Source organism: Pongo pygmaeus, chromosome 21 (genome assembly GCF_028885625.2).
Source record: "Pongo pygmaeus isolate AG05252 chromosome 21, NHGRI_mPonPyg2-v2.0_pri, whole genome shotgun sequence".
Classification (NCBI taxonomy): Eukaryota; Metazoa; Chordata; class Mammalia; order Primates; family Hominidae; genus Pongo; species Pongo pygmaeus.
In genome coordinates, this window is record NC_072394.2 from 42,312,887 (window position 1) to 42,335,175 (window position 22,289).

General features: G+C 42.1%; 1 long non-coding RNA gene across 1 annotated transcript in view; it reads right to left on the minus strand.

The window, feature by feature from the left end:
• LOC134738914 (uncharacterized) overlaps positions 1 to 21,507 on the minus strand; it is a 75,940-nt gene extending 54,433 nt beyond the window's left edge. The window contains exon 1 of the long non-coding RNA XR_010125195.1: positions 21,279 to 21,507. This is a non-coding gene — a long non-coding RNA (uncharacterized LOC134738914). The remainder of the gene's footprint in view (positions 1 to 21,278) is intronic.
• Between the last annotated feature and the right edge of the window lie 782 nt (positions 21,508 to 22,289).

Below are 22,289 nucleotides of genomic sequence, written 5' to 3' on the forward strand. Positions count from 1 at the left end.
TAGTAACCAGTAGGTGGAGAGATAGTGACCAGCCCCTGGGCCCCTTCAGAGGACTTGCCCCACTTCTGAACTGCTCTTTCTGAAACATCTTGCTTTCTGCACAAATCATGTTGTGGGTTGTGGTGGGAGCCAGAGGGGGGCAGCCTTGCAGCAAAATGCCTGGAGGCTAAATTAACTTCTTTCCCTGACAACTTATATGGCAGCTAATTTATATGCTACCTCCTATTAGTTTGGGGGAAAAATATAGCTAATGATAACGAAGAGAATGCCATCTATTTCTTTAGCTTAAACATGCCTGCTTCAGTGAAGAACAGTTGATCTCTAAGCTTGCTGTTTTCAGGCTATAAAAGCTGTTTATTTCACTCTATAAAAGAACATTTGAACTTATATAGCTATTTAAGTTTAAATGTTTGGGGGGAAAGAAAAATGCAAGGGGAATTAGCAAAGAGAGGCTGAAACCTGATCTGGGCTGCGGGGTTTGCGTAGAAACTTCCTTCTTTGGGAATCCCCCCTGCCTGCCCCCAGTGCACCCACTGCAGCACCAGCCCACAGGAAATGTACTGAGCTGAGTGTGATTTCAACATTAGTAGTCATTTTGGCAAAGCTCTCAGAGTCAATCATTTCTCATGCGCTGGTGTGGTTCGAATTCACTGGGGACCCCTTGGCTCTTAAAAAGCTGCAGCTGCCCCAAAGAGGTGACGACATTAACAAATCTGTGTTGTTTTTCTCTTAAAAACTGTGAGTTTGCATGAGGGATCTGGGTAGAAATGTGCTTCTTCTCTGTGCATCATGGGAGGCTGCTGCTCTGTTGGCTCTGAGAATGACTGATAAGTCTTGAGTTTTTGACAGATGAGCTGCTTTCTCTTGAGGAGTGCTCAGACTTCCAATTAGCCACCAGAATGCTGGCCTTTATGTCTTTCTGGAAGAGTCAAACATTCTCCAAACAGGCTGACCATGCATCTTAGTTTGCTCAATACAATCCCAGTTCATGCCTGTTGTGTTCTTGGTGTACTTTCAATGGTGCTTCCTTCACCCTTCAGAATGTCCTGCTTCAGATCATACCTTATATGACCAATCTATTCCTGGAAGTCTTTTCTTGCATTTTAGGCCACATTTGCACCCAACTTAGGGAGACACAAGTGCTTTGGGATACAGACGAGTTTGAGAGGTGAGTTCTCTTGGTTTGGGTTCCCATAAGATCAGCTCTGAGTCAATTGTGTGCAACTAGTGTATTTGGGAGGTGCAGAAAACACCTGCTGGAAAATAGGGATATGAGAATAAAAGGATAGCAACTAAAATAGGTGCCCTGGACATCTGGAACTTAATTCTGCTGAGGACACTCTGGCAGACAAAGAATGCCATAGAATCATTTCTCAAGGTGGATGAAGATAATCCCAGGGGTGTTATTTACATTATTTCCTGTCTGCCTGCTAGAGGGCAAAGCAGCCTTCAGCTGCTTTGGAGAAAAGCTACAACTATAGGAAAGAAGGATGAAATGGAGAAAGAAAACACAAGGGTTATCGAGTATCCAAATGTTTCCTGATCTTTCTAGGCTTAGCTTAATTGATACATATGCTCCTTCAGCAGGGTCATCTTCATAATGAAATTATTTTAAGTGCAATTGTTTAATGTAGGTCTCACCTGCCAAACTATGAACTTCATGAGGGCAGGACTACATAGGTTTTCTTCAATATGTTCTTTGAACATAGTATGATAATATTTGTCAAATGCATCAATAAATAAATAAATTGTGTCAGTTGTTGTCATATACTCTATCACTCAATGTTTTCCATTCTATGACATAACGATTATAATCTCCAATTTGTAGGCAAGAAAACAAGAAGACTTCTCAATATTATGTTGTTAGGAAATACAAATCTAGGTCTGTCTTACTAATTCCACCCTCTTCCAGTATAGTCTTCTGGTAAAGAGGAGTATTGATAAATAAAGATCTTCCCATTTTTTTTTTTTTTTTTGAGACAGGGTCTTGCTCTGTCACCTGGGCTAGAGTGCAGTGGAGCAATTATAGCTCACTGCAGCCTTGAAATCCTGGGCTCATGCAGTCATCTTGCCTTGGTCTCCCAAGCAGCTGGGACGTGTAGCATGCCATAGTGCCTGGCTAATTTAAAAAATGTTTTTGTAGAGATAGGGTCTTGCTATGTTGCCCAGGCTGGCCTTGAACTCCTGGCCTCAAGCAATCCTCCCACCTCAGCCTCCCAAAGCACTTGGATTACAGGCATGAGCCACTGCGCCCAGCCAAGAACTTCCCATTCTTGCAGGCTTCTTTGTATCTCAGCATGTTGTATTCTACAACCACACATGCTGCCTAATCCTAGTCTGCCACTTCATATACTCTTGGCCCTTCTCCAATTTACCCTCCTATTTTAGGGTGTCAGACTCAAGCCTGATGTAATTGTTTAAAGACTTAACATGGAAAAGGATAATGTTTTGTTTGTTTTAATCTTCAGGCAAGAGAGAAAAAGCCAAAGTTTCAGAAGCTAGTGCTTGTCTTTCCCATGAATGATTCTGCTCCTGAAAAGAAGTAAAGGCTCTTAAGGATTTCTGACATCATTTTTTTCCCTTCTTCATTGTCAAAAGTCTGGTCAAGGTTTGATGGGGGGCAGGAGTGAAGTGAGGTAGGAGAGTCGAGCGCTGTGCTGGTAAATGTTCAAAAACCAGCTCCCCTGGAACAAACTTTCATTTGTAGCATATGCCACTTTCCATGGTGTAAACTTAAAATTGACCACTATGGCCAATTTTAAGCTATCAATGTTGAATCACTGAATGTGAATGTTGAGAATGGACCCACAGTACTACAACATTATATAGCATTTCCATCATATGGATATAATAGATGTAAACAACCTCACAAGCATGGATTTTAGTACAATAACTGAAAATACTGAATTTTGAGTATTTACTTATTACCTTTTAAAATGCAATTTATTAACTTAAAGTTTATTAATGTAATTTTTATTAACAGCTGCATCTAACAACTAGCACACAAAATTTCTGTAAGTGTAATCGTCAGCTCTCATGGGCTGCTACAGCTACACCATTTTAGAGACTCTGTCTTGAGTAAGTCCTTTAGTTTGTAGATTCCACTCAGATCTTTGTCCTAACTTCAAATGAGTGAGATCTCCAGGTGAAATTGGCCAATGGAAAGTGGTTCAAGATTATGGCTGGACAACTGGAGAGTGAACCATCTTTTGATGCTCTCAAAGTTTGAGACACTTTATGTGTGAGATATTAGGCTTGCCACTACCCTCCTCCCTAATCAAATATTGGCCTTTTGTGACCCTGTGTCTCTGGAGGCTGACTCCTAAGGACTGCACTGCTCAAGGTCCTTTGACCTTTTGCTTCTTGTTGAGCTCAGAAAAAAAAAAAAAAAAAAAAAAAAAAAGAAAAAAAAAAGAGGCACTGGCAAGATACATGAAATAAGAAGGAGAGATAATTGGGAGTATATATACCCCTACTCTCTCCCTGCCTCACTGCAGTTCTGACATTAGCTGAAAATGGCTCCTCTTAGGTGAGCATGTCCCATGGCTCTCACTAGACCAGTCCCAGTTCCCTCCCCTTGGCTTTCCCTATAGCTGCTTCCTGGGTGCCCCACCAACCTTCAGTCTACACCTCTGTAAACAGTCCCTTTATTAAATTCTTTCCAGCTAAACAGTTTTGAGTGTGCCTTGTATGATAGAAGCACCCTATATGATATACCAAGTGCATATATCCAGAGTAATATATCCAACTGCATTGGTCTTTAGGAAACCTAATAATCTAATTGCTCCTATGGGGAGCACATTTCTATGTTATATTCTCATTATGCTCACCCCATCACGTCCATACTATTATCAATGTCCAGTTATCAATGATCAGTGGGAAAACGGGACACAGACAATTAGCTTTCCAAATATAGGGCTTTCTTAACTCCCACATGCAACTTCATCCACCCAGTGAGCACATCATCAACTCACCTTGGCTGGTTGGCTGAAAGTGGCTCATGCTTTGCTTTGAGAGCCAGGATTTGGCTCTAATATTAGGCACAGCCTGTCCTGTGGGACTTGTAATGAAACCAGGCAGCTGCTAGGGCTCTCTGTTACAGTCCCTATCTTGTTCATCTGGCACAACAGCTATTTCTGAATTCTGCATTTTGTATTCTTCTTATGGACACCTTCCTCTGGCCTGACATTCTTCTTGGCCGATTGTCCCAGACCCATGCATGAATTCAGTTGTCAAAACATCTAGGAGCCAATACTACGTCATTAAACTAACATAAATTGAGACCATGCACCAGTTACATACTCAATTCATATTATCACAGTGCTAAGAAGTTCACACATACAGGCTCTTCTACCATGGTAAAAACCCAACAAGATGGGTACCATTTATCCCACTTCTCCAACCTATTACCCACTGCTTGTGCTGGTCATTTGTCTGCACTTGGATATATTCCTTACCCTTCTTTCCATCTTCTCTGTATTTCAGGAAACTACATTTACAGGCTCCCTTGACCACTAGTTTCTGGCTAGATATGGCCAACTGAAGGACTTGGCAAGACATAGGACAGGAAAAGGCCAGGGTAATTTTCTTCCTCTCCCACCTGGGGCAGCATCTCTGGAAGCAACTGTGCTTCTCTTGCAGCTCCCACTCTCACTGGACAGCTTATGCCTTGATGGCCTAGCAGGCCTGCCACAGTCCCAGTTTCCACAGGGCTCTTGGGATCCTGCAAAACTGGTTTCTTCCTTTGCCCCTCCAGCCCTAGATAAGGCACTCACTTTCTACAGTTGCTAATCTCTTGCTTCATCTCCTCTTCACTGTTTTAGTTCTTCTTATACCTTAAAACTAATTCCCTACATTAAGTTTTCTCTATTGAAGTACTTTGCACGTGTTTTGCTTTCCTGGCTGCACTTGACTGGTGAGTTTCTCTATCCCTTGTCTTTTACAATCATATTTCTATAGCTCCGTGCGTATCTGGGTGTGTGTTTAATTTATTGAAAGCATCCTGTACTATAACTATTTGTTCCCTTTATAGTATTAACTAGAAATTTCTATCTATAACTACTTACATTAATAACAGTTTATGCCCTTTTACCTTTTTATTATCTGCCTTCCCTGATAGCCTGTAAGCTCTATGAAGTCAAGCATTTCACATATTTTATTCATTGGTGTATTTGCAACACTCAGTAGATGACTGGCTTGTGGGTAATCATATTAAATAAATGAGTGAAAACCTTAATGAATCCCCATTTTACATATAAACACACTTAAGCTTAAAGAGGTGAAATAATGTTTAGATCATCTGATTTTGTGCTGCCAGGTAGCTCAGTGAACTGCCTCCTTTATGCCACCTGCTTTTATTCTATGGATTTAGAATTGTGGCCCAGATTTCCTATGGTAGCAGTCATCTTATTTCACCTTGGATCTCCCAATCCCATTGTCCCTGTTTCTCCAGCACTGCTGTGTACCTGCTCTAAACATAGCCTGCTGTTGTGTCATCTCTGTCATACTAGGCTGTTTATGCTTCCTTCCATGGCACCATGAGCCATATTTCCCAATATTTCTCCCAGTCCTGGGGTGGGCCACATTTCATTCCAGCCTGGATCCCTGACTTTCATAAGAGTACTTATGAAACTGCATGCCAACATTTCCTAACAATGTATAACATCTGGTGAAACCGAGGAACTCAGGCCAACACCTAAAATAGGGGGTTTCCCCAAATAACCTGGCCTGAGCTGAGTCTGGCCTGAGCTCCCTGCTGGTGTTGCCAGAGAAAATATAAAATATCCAATTGAATTTGAATTTCAGAAAACAATATATTTGTATATACTGGTACTGAAAAAGTATTTGTTGTTCATCTGAAATTCAAATCCAACTGGATACCCTGTATTTTTGATTGCTACATCTGGCAACCCTACTGTCTACAGTTGTCAAACAGTGAGAGAGCTGAAACATTAACTAAGACTATGTTCCTTTCCAAGAGAACTTTTGAAAATTATCAGAATCTCCCAAAGAGATGTAAAAAAACAGATCCCCAAGTCCAATCCTAGACCTGCTTGTTGGATAAGATCTCAGATCTGCATCTTTAAAAGCGTCCCTTGCATTCTGTGAGTCAAGCAGGCTTTATGACAACTCTGATTGTTGCCATAACAGAAGCAATGAGAGAAATCAGTGGATGCAGATAGAAGGGAAAACAAAACAGAACAAGAGTTTTAGGTGACACCAGAAATCAGGCTATCTGATTCTCAAATATTGTGCTCCTCTGAAGCAGAAGGGAGGGACTGCCTGTGCCCAGAACTGTTGACCGATCGTGTCCTGGAGACTACTTCCTGTCCCTGTTCTCCATCCTTGCCTCCTCAGCACTCTGGATGGCGGAGGTCCTGACAGTAACCAGGCAACTCTAGAGTCTGGCCTGAGCTGCCTGCTAGGGTTGCCAGAGAAAATATAAAATACCCAAATCAATTTGAATTTCAGGTAAACAATATCTATGTATATGCTGGTACTGAAAAATATTTGTTGTTTATCTGAAATTCAAATCCAACTGGACACCCTGTATTTTTTATTGCTATATCTGGCAAACCTATCTACAGTTGTCAAATACTGGGAAGGCTGAAGCATTAACTAAAACTATGTTCCTTTCCAAGAGGACTTTTTTTCTTTTGTAAAATAATTTTCAACTTTTATTTTAGATTCAGGGGATACATGTACAGGTTTGTTATGTGGGTATATTGTGCGATGCTGAGGTTTGAGGTACAAATCATCCCATTACCCAGAAAGTGAGCACAGTATTCAATAGGCAGGTTTTTAGCCCTTGTCCTCCTCCCTCTCTTCTTCTCTAGGGGACCCCAGTGCCTATTGTTTCTATTTTTATGTCCATATGTGCCCAATACTTAGCTCCCACTTAGAAGTGAGAATGTCCAGTGCTTGTTTTTCTTTTCCTGTGTTAATTTGATTATAATGCTGGTCTCCAGCTGCATGCGCTGCTGTAAAAGGCATGATTTTATTCTTTTTTATGGCTGCATAGTATTCCACGGCATATATATAGCGTTTTCTTTATCCAATCTACCCTTGATGGGCACCTAGGTTAATTCCATGTCTTTGCTATTGTGAACAGTGTTGCTATGAACATGGGAGTGTATTTGTGTTTTGTTTTGTTTTTGTAGAACTATTTATTTTCCTTTGGTTGTATACCCAGTAATAGGATTGCTGGGTTGAATGGTAGTTCTAAGTTCTCTGAGAAATCTCCAAATTGCTTTCTACAGTGGCTGAACTTTTCTATTTCTACCAATAGTGTATAAGCATTCACTTTTCTCTGTAGCCTTACCAGCAACTGTTATTGTTTTACTTTTTAGCAATAGCCATTCTGACTGCTGTGAAATCATATCTCATTTTGGTTTTGACTTGCATTTCTCTGATGATTAGTGATGTAAAGCATTTTTTATGTTTATTGGCCATTTGTATGTCTTCTTTTGATAAATATCTGTTTATGTTCTTTGCCCATTTTTTAATTTTGTTGTTGTTGTTTGTTTTTTGAGTTGTTTTAAGTTCCTTATAGGTTCTGGATATTAGACCTTTGTCAGATGTGTAGTTTCTGAACATATTCTCCCATTCTATGGGTTGTTTGTTTACTCTGTTGATAGTTTCTTTTGCTGTGCAGAAGATTTTCAGTTTAATTAGGTCCCATTGGTCAATTTTTGTCTTTGTTGCACTTTCTTTTGGGGACTGAGTCATAAACTCTTTGATAACACTGATGTAAGAGGACATTTTGAACTTCTGTTTCTTGGAGTTGGATAAAGCCAGTGATGTTGAGAAGTCCCTCTTTAATAAACACTGTCTTCTGCAAGACTTATTGACAGATTCAATTCTGCACACATGTAGTATTTAGTACCTATTTCTATCTGCCATATGGGTTCCAAGTCTATCCCCACCGTGATGCTGGCAAATGCTAAGTGTTCTAGGATGACTTTGGTGAGAAGTTCCATCTAATTAGAAGACCAGCATCAATACAGCTAAACCAGCTCAATTGTTTTAGGTGTATAATTTGTCTTCCAATTTTGACTACTGCAAATATGTTTACCAAATTTGTTTAAGGGCAAATGCTGCCTTACTTTGCATTTCTCATAGATACATGTTAAATGTGGAATTTAATACATAAAAATGGTAGGATATGCCCTTTCCATGAGTGATGGGATTGTTTAGTATTCTTCGGGAAGTCTCTGTGTTTGTCCTTTATTTATTCATTTAATAAATCTTTTTTGAGAGTATATTATGTGCTATGTGGTGTTCTAGGTGTTGGGAGTATTGAAGTGAAACAAAACAAAACACAGCCTTAAGGAGTTTGTGCTATGGATAAAATGAGAAAGAAGCGGGCAGGATGGGCCTCTGGGGAGGTAATGTGGCTGCAATTTTAAAATATTCATTAAGAAAGACCTCACTGAAGAGGTGACATTTAAGCAGCAATTTGAAGGAGAACTGCTTTTAGGATTTTAAGAACTCTTTAGTGAATTTGTTTAATCATCGTTCATTTTAAAATGTATACATTTACCTAAAATGGAGTACTCATAGCAAGTCTATCATTTATGAGGACATCAAATTTGTAAGGTGATATTGGAATGCAACGTGCTTAATGTAAATATCCACTCTTCAATCTCAAATGGACCAACTCAGAAAACACAGTGCATTACAGTTGTTTCTAATTAATATTTGTTCATGCAGTATAGTGCTTAAAGTGTAGGTTCTGCAGTGCAACTGCTTGGTTTCAAATTCTGTCCCCACCACTTAGTAATGATATTGTGTATGACAGATTGTTATAAATTTCTGTACCTCAGTTTCCTAATGTTAAATTGGGATAACTGTATTAGTTACCTCAGAATGTTATTGTGAGGATTCAACAAGGCAATGTACAATTCCTATCCCATAGAAAGTTCATGGTATGCTAATAAGCTGGCTCTCCAGAAGAAAAACAAAAAGCCCTGATATAGAGTTTGCCAATGTTCATGGCATAAAAGTCTCACCTTAGTCAATTTCAAGCTCAGTACATTGTCACTGAACATAGAGTTGGGAAGACATGCACACAGTCAGCTACAATGAGCTATAACACTGTACTGACTATATAACACACTAAATAAGTTATTCATGGTGCTATATTATCAAAGATAAGATTTATTTGTAGGAAAATAATGGTCTTAAGAATGTATCTTTATATACAGATATTGATGGCTTTAGAGCAGACCTTCTCAACCTTGGCACTGTTGACACTTTGGATTGGATTTTTTTTTTTTTAGTTGAGAGGCTGTCTTGTGCATTATAGAATGTTTAACAGATTCCCTGACTTCTATTCATTAGATGCCAGGAACTACACTCCTGCCCCAGTTGTGACAACCAAACATGTCTCCAGACATTGCCAGATGTCACCTGAGGGCAGGGAGGAATTCCCTGGTTGAGAACCACTGCTTTATAGAAATGGTAGCTAGAAAAGCTAGAAAAACATATTTCTAGGAGAATAGATTTAAAATCACATTTTAAAAGAAAGTAACAACAATACAAGTGATTACAAATACACTGAAAAGACTATCAGTTTTTAAGTAATTGATATTTTTAAAAAGATGAGCAATGGGTTAACACTAGGTGGAAAGGTGGGCTAAGATGTCACAGGTGGCAAGCATCATGGCAAAGTGGCTGGAGCCTGTTGGTGTCAGATAGGCCTCGGCTCTTACCCGGACTCTGCTACTTATTTGCTGTGTGATTCTGGGCAAGTCATTTAACCACTCAGAGCCTCAGGATACTCATTAATGGAAAAAAATGAAGGCTGACTGAAACAGATTGCAAACATAATAATCAAGTCTTATAAGTATTTATTGAAGAGGAAAGAAAAGAGTCCTTGTTAGCTCTGTGTTTTGGGGGACTGGTAGGCCTTGGGCAAGGACTGATGGGAGGGGAAGCCCAAAAGGTGTGGTGGACTGGAAAGCACAAAATGATAAAGTGCCTGCCCCGTTACACATGGCTGCGGGTCACTGCTTGGAAATGTGAGAACAAAATGGGACCCCAAGCTAATGACTTTCAGGTGTGCTGGCCCGGCTGCCTGGTCATTGGGGAATCACATAGAGGCCAAGGCTAATGCTCCGGGGCTGCCAAGGCAAACATCCAGACCCAGGGCAAATCAACCAGAGCCAGGGACTTGGGGCCTCTCATCGGACTGCACAGCACCCTGTGGCTGCCTGCGCCCACACCTGCCCACTGCAGACACAGCAGGCACTGCACGCTTGCCTCTCTCACTGCAGGCCTGTCATCCTTGCTCCCAGATGTCCCCATTGCCCTGCTACCTGCCCAACCCAGGACTGGCACTACTGTTCTCTTTTTCAATCCCAACCTTGTGAAACTCCAGTGAAAATTCTGCTGATTGGAACAATGCCTGAGTCAGTGCACTTTAGCTATGTGGACAGAGAATTCCATCTTCCTTCCTGCCTACCCTTTGTTGCTCTATTCTTTGCACTTGGCACAGTGCTCCACTCCAGACATCACTAGTGTTTCCTGGTGTCCCCTTCTTCCTTCTGTCACCCAGCTATGGAGATGGACCCAACCTGTGATGCATTTCATACAAGCTCTTTTCTGCTCACACAACACTCTCTGATGAGCCATAGGGCAGACTGAATGTCACATCTGTAGCATCAGTTACTCCACAGGACATGATGGAAGGTAGCCAGGTGGGTGAGCATGCAGGCGGACAGCGTCAGCTGGGTTCAGGGATGCTTAGTGATACCACACAAATTCTACCTTGCGGGCCCCTGACCCTGGGCTTGCAGAAGGATTTGCTCTGACTTCACAAACAAGACTGTTGTGAAAGTATTTTTGTTCTGGGACTTACCATCATGGGTCAGAATCTAGATGCTGCTGCTTATTTAATAGCTATGCAAACATTATTAAACCCTCTATGTCTCAGTTTTCCCAACTGTCAAACTCTTTTATATGACTGTTGGGAAGATAACTGAGACTATTCTTTCACTTAACAAGTATTTACTAAGCATTGATGATGGTCTGGAAGCAGTGCTAGACCCTGGACCTTAGGGATACAGATATGAATACAGCATAGTCTCTGGTCTCCAGGAGCCACAGTCTAGGGGTAAAGGCAGATGAAAAACTATAGCAAGATGAAACATTATATGTGTGTATAGTACACATAACCGATAAGAGTAGAGTCTTCCTGGAATACACCATTCATAATCCTGCTTCAGGGTCTTGGCACTTACTGTTGCCTCTGCCCTCAAACTTGCCTCCCAGATATCTGCCAAGTTTGCTCCCTAACTTTTTTCAGGTCTTTGCTCAATGGCATTTTGTCATAGGCATCTTCCCTTTCCACCTTATGTAAAATAACATCCACTCTCTTGGGGTCTATTCCCATATCTGTGTTCTTCCTAGCCATATCATCACCTGATATATTATCTTTCTTTTCCCTTCCCTTCCCTGTTCTAGAATGTGAACTCCTTGTGGGCAGGAGTGTTGTTTTATTCACTGCTGTAACTCAAGCAACTACAACTATGTTTCTAATGTAATTAAATGTTACAATAAATATTTGCTGACTGAATGAACAAATAAACAGAAAAATGAGTGAAAATTGGAATGACAGAATAAAAGACATAATTCTTACTGGGAGAGTCTCAAAGAAAAAAAACCCTTGAGAGGGACCTGCAGATGTCAGAGTTACTTGAATAATATAGGGAAGGGATGAGGGAAGAGAATGTGCAAAGGACATGTAGAAAGTCATGGTCTGTTCTAGAAGCAGTTGTTATTTGTTAGTAACTAGAGAGATGAAGATAGGCTCAGAGGCATGGCAGGAAATGCATGTGGAGAGTGAGCTGGCAACAAATCTCATTTAATCCCTTCTAAGACGAGTGTACTTGGCATGCAACCTAGAACTTAATTTTATTTTTAAAAACTAGCACAACAACAGGCACATAGAAGATGTCCAGTGCTTTTCAAGCATATACTTTCCATATATCAGTCTGTGAGAAGTGCATAGAAATCTCTAAGGTGGACTATTCTACTGACCCTAGCTGGCCTCCTATCCCCTGAACACAGATGAGGGCCTTATGGCAGGTAAGACCTGGGGTAATTGGCATTTGGAGGGCACCACACCACAGGCTGTGTAGGTCAGCATTAGTATACAACTTATGGAAATGTTTGCCTCTTCTCAGAATCCAGGCAAGGCCAGCCTGCCCCAGTCCAACCATTCATCCCAATTTTAAACTCTCCATTTCAAAAGTGCTGTTCCCTAAAGTGTTGATAAATTAGGGCTTAATTATCCCAGCTCCAGTTCCACTATGCTCTGGTTACAGTAAATAAACCAGTGCCTGTTTAAATAGATTTTTATAATGGGGCAAGCTCTTGTGTAGACTTTTTACTGAAACAGAATCACTGCTTTGAAGAGAGCCCAAGTTTCATAGAAGAGGCTTGTGGCAACTTCTCCCTGGCTCTGCAGATGTGCTTGGAGAAAAAAGGAAGCTGAATACTCAGGCTGGACTAAAATGAGGGAGGCCACAAAGGAACTCTGTGAAGTCAGCAGTATTGATTCTTACTCTAGTTTTTCACACATGTCTAAAGTTTTAAAGAGATCATAGTCTAAGAGGAATTGAAGAGCCATATTGTTTTTGAAATGCATTTTTGACTTTTTTAATGATAGTTGAGAAGTAAATGAATGCAATTGCTGTGGTATGGAAGCATGATGTGAGGTAGGGATGTGTGTGTGTGTGTGTGTGTGTGTGTGTGTGTGTGTGTGTGTGTGTGCATGTGTGTAAATGGAATAATTATAAACTTTGGTGAATTACCTTTTAGGTTATCTCAATTGTAGGTGGCATTACAATTTACTCATGATTTTAAGGCCTCATTACATCTCACCCAGAGCAATGGCCTCTTAATTAATTTTTTTGCCTCCAAGTTCACCCAGGTACAATGCACTCTTCACATCACCATCAGCCAAATATTTCCAATATACAAATTGAATAATGTCACATTCTTGTGCAAAACCCCTTTAATATAAGCCTCTGTCCTACAGAATAATGTCCAAATTCCTTGACCTGGAATTTAGAGGTCCCTTCCAAGTAGTATCTGGCTATCTTGCCATTTGCTATGTTTCAAATGATGGAAATCACCAGGATCCTGCTATATTATTGTCTTCCTGCTTGTCAATAAAAAATTACTGAGCGCCATCAATAAATATTTCTTTATTGAAAAAGTAAAGATAATTTGAAGGAGGTACACAAATACAAACATCTATTTCTGTTCTCTCCCTTTTATCCCTTTCTTTTTTATGGCTCCAACATTTTTACAAATATGTAACTTCTATGATGGGACCCATGTGCTTATAAATTAAGATTAGAATGAGAAGCATTGAAAGGGTGAATAAGCCAAGTCTACCTTTTATTTAAGGGGCAAGCATTTGTAGAGACATTGGTCAATGCATTGTAAAGAAATGACTATGTCCTTTTTAGAAAATTCTGAAATGGCTAATCAAGAGACCCAGGCTGAATGAATGATGGGACCTTGCCTCACTCAGCTGAGGAGAAAGGAAGGACTCCTGGTGCTCTCATCCCCACATATCTCCCCCTGGCACCATCATGACCCATGACCCTGGTTACACCAACCTTCATATGCCACCTCCTTCAGAAAAAAGGTTTTAGTGGCAGCCTACTCTTGACAATGACCGATGACCAGCATGCTTTGGGTTCCATTGAAAAGCCAGCTTATGTGACAGGCATCACTGTACTTACTGCAAAGGAAAGTGATGCCATTTCAGACAACCAGGAGGAACACAACAGTTGTACATTGTCCAGTGATTTTCTTATCTAAGAGGCAAAATAAGTTTTTATCTGGAATAAATATTTTGGAAAATAGCTGGTCCATGTTTTAATTGGCTTGGATCCTAGTAGTCTGAGGTGCCCTGAGGCCATTAGATTCACTAAAATGTTGAAATAATTGAGATCCCGCAATAATTTTGAGGGGTAATAAAAGCAACAGATACCTTCAAATCAACCCTAGATGAGAGCTGAGACCTGTTCCCCTCTTGTTCCAATCTAAAGGCTGGACATACCTCAAAATCTGAGGATGGGAGGATTACCTACAATGGGTTGAGAATTCTATGTAATCACTGGCTGGGCCATTCATTTGGGAGCCAGAAACAAGAAAATCCAGCTATGGAGGGAGTGTAGATAAAATCAGGATTTGGATTCAGGTCTTCTTCATTTCACATCAGCATGTATGTACGTTGTGCCCTGGTCCCTTCCTTAATTCCACGTTGCTAGTGTTTACTATGTGTGGCCATATCAAAAGGACTCATTCATGTTCTGTGTCTGGAACACCATACCCAATCATGACTCTGGAGGTTGTGTCTCTCTGCCTTTGGTTGATTTTAATATGACATGAGGTCCTGGAAGTCCCTCTTATTCATTTTATTTATTTATTTTAATGGCCTAAATTCAACTCCACTCAGCAAATCAATTCAGCACTGAGGCTGAAATGTACAATACGGCCACCAATACTATGGCTCAACAGGATGCATTAAGAGGCTAGTTAAACACCAAATGCAGTATAAATCTCAGCCTTATAGGTGTGCTGAAAACGTAAATCGCTTCCAAAGAGCTACGATCAATACCAAGATATATGTGCAGGCTCCAAGTGTGCAAATAATTTAAATTTTAAATTAGCCCCTCCTTAGTATTCCCAAGTATCCTAGGCTCTGCAATTTCTGTTAATGATGCTAAATTTCCAGTATCTAAACACTGGTTTTTGAGTTTCTATTAAAATATCCAAACTGGGACTGGGGTGGCATCATGCACTGTGTGATGATTGGAATCCAGAGATGGGAAATGAGAAAGACGTAAAGAAGCGAGTTACAGAGAATAAGATAAAGGGTGGGCATCCAGGAAGGTACAAACAGGTGGCACAGGAGAAAGGGCAGGTAGCAAGTTGGTATTAAGAAAGTCCGGAAGCAGATAGAAGGTGCCAGGTCATATGAAAAATGTGTTTTGGCAATGCCTTAATGGTGCTGGGATGGCCTTGTTGTGGAAAACCATGGAATCTGAGCAAGGACACAAAGTGAGAATCTCACCATGTGAACACCAGACATAGCTGCAAGAAAGAAATGGCATCAGAAATGATGTAGACCCAATACCACTGCCAAGTCATAAAGAAATCGTTTGCCTGATGCTGGTGTTGGCTTTGAGGCTGAGGCTGGCTGAGCCTGCAGGAGTGAGCCATGGGTATTCAGAAGGCTGCAGGCATGGGGTTACGTGTGGAAGCTATATTCTCTCCTCTTGAGTCCCTACACCTCTGCCTTCTCTGGAAGCATTATCCTAATTTTCCCCAAATCATTCACTCTGGGCAGAGGCCAGATTGCAAATACCTGGGCATGAAACTATCCTTTACCTGGGTAATTTCAGGGGTAGGAGATCTTAATTTACCTTCATTTTCTTCTAGATCACCTCACCTAGTGGGCCAGAGAGTTGGGCGACCTGGGTTCCAATCCCCACTCTGCTGCTCACTAGCAGTGCTACCCTGGGCAAGTTACTCAACCTCCAAAAACTTCCATTTCCTCATTCATAAAATAGGAGTAACAATGAAACCTACATCACTGAGTTGATGGAAGGATTAAATTACCAAAAGGCATTTATCCTGGCCCATAACAATTTCTACACTCACTCTTATATTCAGCAAGCATTTATTGGGCACACCCTAGGAACCAGACACATTTTTAACACTGAGAATACAGTAGAGAAGAGTAACAAGTCCCTGCTTTCATAAAACTTTTATTCTAGTTGGGGAAGAAAATAATAAGCAAAGACAAAAGATGTGATATGTCAGGTGATAAAGGTTATGAGGAAAAAATAAAATAGGCTAAGACAATAGAGAGTAATGGGAGTGCTCTTTCAGCTACAGCAGCTAAAGCCTTTATGGAGGAGGAGATGTTTGAGCAGAGATGTGAGTAAGTGTGGGAGTAAGCTATGCACACTTGTGCAGGAAGAGGCTTCCAGGCAGAGGAGACAGATGTGCAAAGGTCCTGAGGCAGATACGTGCTTTCAATATGCAAAGATGAAGCAGCAAGAAGACTGGAGGGGCTGAAACATAGGCAGACAGGAGGGAGTGGTACTTGCCGAGTGAGAGCAGGTGTCCTAGGCAGCCGTGATAAGGACTTTGGATGTTATTCTGAAGGAGATGGATGAGAAGTCATCCGAGGAGGCTGAAAAGAGCAGCTCCACAACCTGACTTATAGTTTGTAGGGGTAGCCCTGGCCACTGTGTAGGTGAAAATGGGGCCTCTGAGGAGCTCACCATAGTTATCCAGGGGAAAGATGATGAGGATAGTAACAACCCTGCCTCATATGAATGTCACTGGGACAAGTTAAGGTCACAGGAGATGGTGTCGTCCTATGTCAATCATAGGAACTCTCTTATTATTTCTCTGTCTCTCCTTTTGCCCCTGTACATATGCAGGATTCCTGCCCCAGCCTTCCCAGTCCTTGTATAAGAAACACTCTGCTGCTCTCCACCTGCGGAGCCAGTGCTCTGACATCAGGGAATCAGTCCAGCCTTAGGAACTGGTCCCTGTGTGCTGGTGCTAATTACTGGAGATGTGGATTCCAAAATGCAGTGTGTCCTGAAAGGCTTGGTCCCAAATGCAAAAGCTTCTCCTTATCTATGGAGCACCTTTCTGCCCATTCTCCTTATTGCCCCTGGCCTATTCACTTGGTGGCCAGACTGACCTTACTGGTGGCCTGGAATTCCAGAGAGAAGGCAGCAGGGAGAGGTTATTTTCAATGGTCATTAATTCTCAAAATGCTGGTTTCTGAGACCCCACTACCCCTACTTCAAAGGTGATGCCACGGACAAATCAAATTAACAAACAAAGGAAAAGGTAGAGACAGGTGTGTTCTAAAGACAATATTCTCTGAGAAGATGATAGGCAGGCTCTAGACTCATCCTTTAGGCTGCCTCCGAGACCTCTCTGGTACCCATACTTTTGTTCATAAGCTGTCTCCATCTTCCCAGGTTTGCTGCAACAGAAAGGGGCTCATGTCAACTTCCTCAACACCTCTTGAGACTGTTAAACAGCTGGCAGGAATATGAGAACAGGCCCATTCTCATGAGGTTCACTAGATTTACTTGTTTTTGCTCTAAGAAGCCATCACTCAAATTTCTGCAATGCAACTAGTTAACGTGTCCTTCCATACAGCTTTCTGAATATCCCCCAGCCTTTCTCCCTCTGCTCCCAATGCCCTGGTGAAGATGTGGCCTTATTATCTCTGGAATAGGTTAAGGTACCAGTCTCCTGAATGTTCTACCTGCCACCACTCTTGCTCCCTTTCCAATCCAAACCTGAGCAAATGCTCTTCCCACTTCTCCCACTTTTTTTTTTTAATTTTCCAAGGGCCTCAGAAGAAAGTGCAGCTGTGTGACTTGTCCTGCATGTCACCACTCTACTGTGAGACATTCTGCAGTCCCACTAGAATCTTCATCTCCCTGGAGAATGCTGCCCCCATGTACGCTTCCATACCTTTACACATGCCCTCTCTCCTGTCATTTTTATGACTTAGCATCCAATTCAAAAGTCATTCTTTCCATAAAGGTTTATATCAGTATCCCAGAAAGTGAGATCGCTCATTCCTCTGGGTACCCCATACATTTTTTTTAACCTTCATTTCAGATATCCCGAATTATTTTCTAATTATCTCTGTGTGTGGCATGCTCCTTCACTGGTGCATCAATTCTTTGAGGGCAGTGACTGTTTCATGCTGCCATGCACTAGGCATTTGGTATTGTTGATTGCATCCTAAGTAGATCTAGGAAGATCCGACGAGAAGAGGGTATAACGACACAGTGAGTCACACCTGCAGTAGGGAAAGAAAATCCCAAAGCACATGATAATAATGTTTGCAACTTTTTCCTTAATCTTTCATGTGTGTAAAGTGTGTCGCAGATATTGACTCACTTGCCTTTCACATAAGTCCCATGGGGAAGGCATTTTTATTCCTGTTTTGCAGATGCCAAACTGAGTCTTACGTACAGGGGCTAACTGAATTGCCCAGTGTCTCACAAGTCAAGTGTGGTGTGGGAGCCAGAATTCAAAGTTCACTCCATCCCACTTCAACACATGAGTTCTTAGTCACTATAGAAATGTGCCCTCTTGCACTGGGAGATGTTGACCTGTTGGCCTATATATGATGAGCTATGAGGTTGGGCTTGCAATGACTTGAGGAATTATGTCGAAGCGACTGCAGCAGAGGCTACAAAGTGTCTGCCTCTGATAGGGTTTGTGGACTTGCTTCTCTGGGTTATCAACCATTTAAAGCACAAAATGAGGAAGACTTACATGGCTTAGCCCAGTACTTTGTCTATAATCCCAAATTATACTTAGCAACCTCACCAACCCAGCCAGAGTCCTTTCTTTACTCAAGTAGAATTTTCAGGCACAAAAGGAATCACGATTAATCAGTAATCATTATCAACCCTTAATTTTGCCCTGGTCCTGATTTGGGAGCAATTATTTGTGGTTGAAAGTAGTAGGCAGAGACAAAGTTAGCAAAGATGAAGTCACCAAGTTTCTTTGGGCAGTTTATGGACTTCTTTTCCTCAGGAAGCTCTTCAAGAAAAGCATTCTATAGTCCACTCAGAACTTCTTTTGACCCTCACGTATGTATTCAAAAAACACTCATTGATACCAAATCCTGTTATAGACACTGTAGCTATGGTGACAAGCAAGGTAAATTATGAAATGCTTATTATACAGGGAGAGACAAAAATATAACCCAGTAAAAATTATAAAATATAAAATAATTTTGCTTTGTAATAGGTATTATCAAAAATATTTAATAGGAGGCAGGGAGAGAAAATAATAAGGATTGCTTGACTTTCTATAGTGCATTCAGGGGAGTCTTCTTGGAGGAAGGGTCATTTAAGTGGAAGCCTGAAGATAGAACAGAAGTCGGGTATTCGAGGATTGCAGGAAAGAGGGCTCAAGATATGGGGAGCCAGAAACAGGGATGGAGGCTGCAGAATTAAGGAGCTTGTGTACGTCTGGAGTGCACAAGATGAGGATGGTAGTAACACTGTCTCCAAAATTTAATTTTGAATACTATGGTTATGCATCCTGAGTGATCCAGGAAAATTGCCTTCTTTCTCTTCTCCTCAATCTCTAAGTACCTAAACTAAGCCTCCTCCTCTTGAAACATTTTATCTCTGGTGTTCATGGGAGTTGAGAACACACCATTGGAGAATTTCCTCAGTTCAAAGACACCAGATCAACAAAACAATCTGGATGTTAACCCTGAAGCCAGCCTACAATAATCAGGGCTTCTGGCTCAGGTTCACCATGAGCAGGAGACCTCTGCCACCTCCAGGGCCACCTCTTTGTAAAACCTTAACAAGCTATTTTATGTGAAAATATTAATCACTGCTCATTGTAGGGTTCAAAATCAGTCAAGGAAGCCTCTTTGAAGGTGGTGACGTAGGGGTTTATATAAGGGATCAGCTGATGGAAAGGAGAAAGATGCGCATTCCAGAGAGAAGAAACAAGCTGGGTAGTTTTGTAAATGGTTTATGCCCATGTGGAGACATGCCAGGTTAGAGCAGGTCTGTGTGGGAGAGAAGTTGTGGTTAGGGGCATGGAATTGGACAGAGACCAAAAACATGGGTCCTAGAAAGTCAAATTGGAGGACTTTCATCCTGCATCTCCACCCTTTCCTCTCTTTTTTTCTTCAAAATTAACTGGACTTATTTCTTATTCTCCTCATGGGAGATTTCCATTTTCTCAATAGCTTTGGGAGGTATAATTATCCCCATTTACTAGCTAAGGAAACTAAGGCTTAGGAGGGTTCAGTGACAGGAGCAGAAGCAGCTTGGGCTCATGTCACGTGTCTTCATAACCACCACACAGCTTCATCTGTCCCATCCTGCACCTGCTGTGTCTTACTGCATTTAGATTGCAGCCAGCTTTCTCTCTGTCTCTTTGAATTTCAGCACAGGTAGGTACCCCACTTACCCATTCTCATAGATGAGCAAACCGAGGCTCAGAGATGTTAAACCATTCCTCCAATGTCACATTGCTAGGAAGTCGCCAACACATTACTAAACCTGGGAACACATTACTAAATCTGCTCTTCAGGGCAGCACTCCGTTGCCTCCCAATACCCAGTAGCTGTGATTGTTAGATGATGATGATGATTATCATTAATAGAATTATTGCTTTTGGGGCAACACTAGCAGTGCAGCAGCGAGCAGGCTAGCAGGGCCCAGGGCAGCTTGCTCGGCCATGTCTGCCCTGGAGCTGCTGTCTGCTGTGCACCAGGAATCCGCCGAAGCCTGAGAGCTGTCAGCACAGATTCCACCAGGGAGCCAGCAACGCCCCTCACTTCCTCAGGCCTCTCTGAAATCTAGCCAAGGAACAGGCGCTGAGCTCACAGTCAGACAGATCCCGGAGCCTCCAGGCCTGGGCACGGTGCCCCAGCTGGTGGAGATGGAAACAGCGAGGCCCTTCTGACTCAAAGACTCCTCATTGCCCCGACACCTCAGACTTAAAACCCACCATCACTGTCATTCAGCATCCACCCTGCCAGGCGTGATGCAGGGAGAGAGGAGGGGACAAAAAAGGGAAGGGCCGTACAGAGCCAGGGCAGAGGGAGGAAAAGAGCTGGTGAAAGCATTAAGGACCCACTTGTGAAAATCCTTTGGAGTGCTGAGGCTAAAAGCCCATCTGGGTGGGATCAAAGGGGAGCCCCCAACACAGCCCATGGCAGGAGGATCAGCAACTTGCAGGCCTAGGTAGGCCTTGATTTCCCTTCTTCTCAGCTTTTGAGGAGAACTACAGTCACTGCCTGAGAAAATGCAGCCTCAGGACACAGGATTCTAATTCAGGGCCTGCACAGCCTTCCAACAAGAGGCCTGCAAATGATAGAATGGTCCATCTGGATCATTCTGCAAATTGTGAGGTCAAATGCATTTAAAAAAAAAAGCATTCCCCTTTTTATTCTCTTTCTCTTTCAGTTTCTCAGATTACATCAAGGGAAATGCATCAGATTAGGATATGCACCTAATCCTTTGCTAAGCTCCCTTTTAAACAACAAGCCCAATCTCCGGTAGGCAAGGGTGTCTTGGTAAAACCTAAATAGAATTGCCTAGTTTCCATTAGACTCATTTTGACAGTGAATCCTTTAGAACAGGAAGTATTTCTTGTCTAAAGTTTCTGTTTAGATCCTATACATGAAGTTTTTAAAAGCAAAAGGAAATCACAGCTCAGACCTTTGCAGATACTCCGAACATCTTGAGGAGAGGCAGGGACAACTGGAGGTAGGGAAACAGGGTCTCGGATGAAAAGCCTCAGCTCTGGGAAAGTTCTGGAGGTGGCAGGACAGCCAGGCCAGAGTTGTCCGGTGGAGACTTGGCTCCTGAAGCCAGCAGGGCACCCCTGAGCAGCAGGCCTTCCTCAGAGCAAACATCCGTCTCTCTCCTCTTTGTCCTTAATGACCACAGCTGGGTAGGGGGGAGAGGCTTTAACTCCCAAGGAGGCTGTTTGTATCCAGCCTGAGAGGAGAGGCCTAAATTGGCATTCCACATCATAATAAAAAAATTCCCAGCAATTATTAAAAGATTCTTATCTCTTGCTCCCTACGTGGATAATGAGTTCCTTCTCTGCTGGACTGAGACAGGCTGTCTCTGCTCTCACTTAATGAAACAGGACCAAGTTTGCAAATGAGCTTGCCCCGTCTCTCCCCTTAACCTCTGCTTGTGGAGTTGTACATCAAACCTTCTGGCTTCTGTCTTTCCTTATTAACAGCCCGTAATCTTAGCAGGGCCCTTGCCTTGGCACTTCCTCTTTGCGTGTACAGGTCTGGTTTTCACTGGACATAATGACTGGGGGTTTGCCTTTGTCTTTCTGGGACTGAAGTTTTAGGGGATCCAGGTGCTTCTGGTTTCATCAAATAAGAAGGCTAATGAACGATGAGAGAGGGGAAGAAAGAGAGGGAATGTGTGTGTGATTTAGCTGGAAAAAAAAAAACACTACTGCTTTCTCTTTGGGAGACATTGGTGCTGGAACCTGTATTTAGCAATGGTTCTGTTTGAAATCCTCTAGCCGCAGCTCTGAGTTCCAGGGATTCATTTCTTTCCCCAAATCCAGCCTACTTTGGGGGGTAGGATCGGGTCAGCTGAGTCATCTTAATAAAAGTCACTGCATTTTACTTTTCTAAGTCACCCCTCTTGGCCTTCCAGGGACTTTCCTTTATTTTGACACCATTTCAGTAAAAACCATTG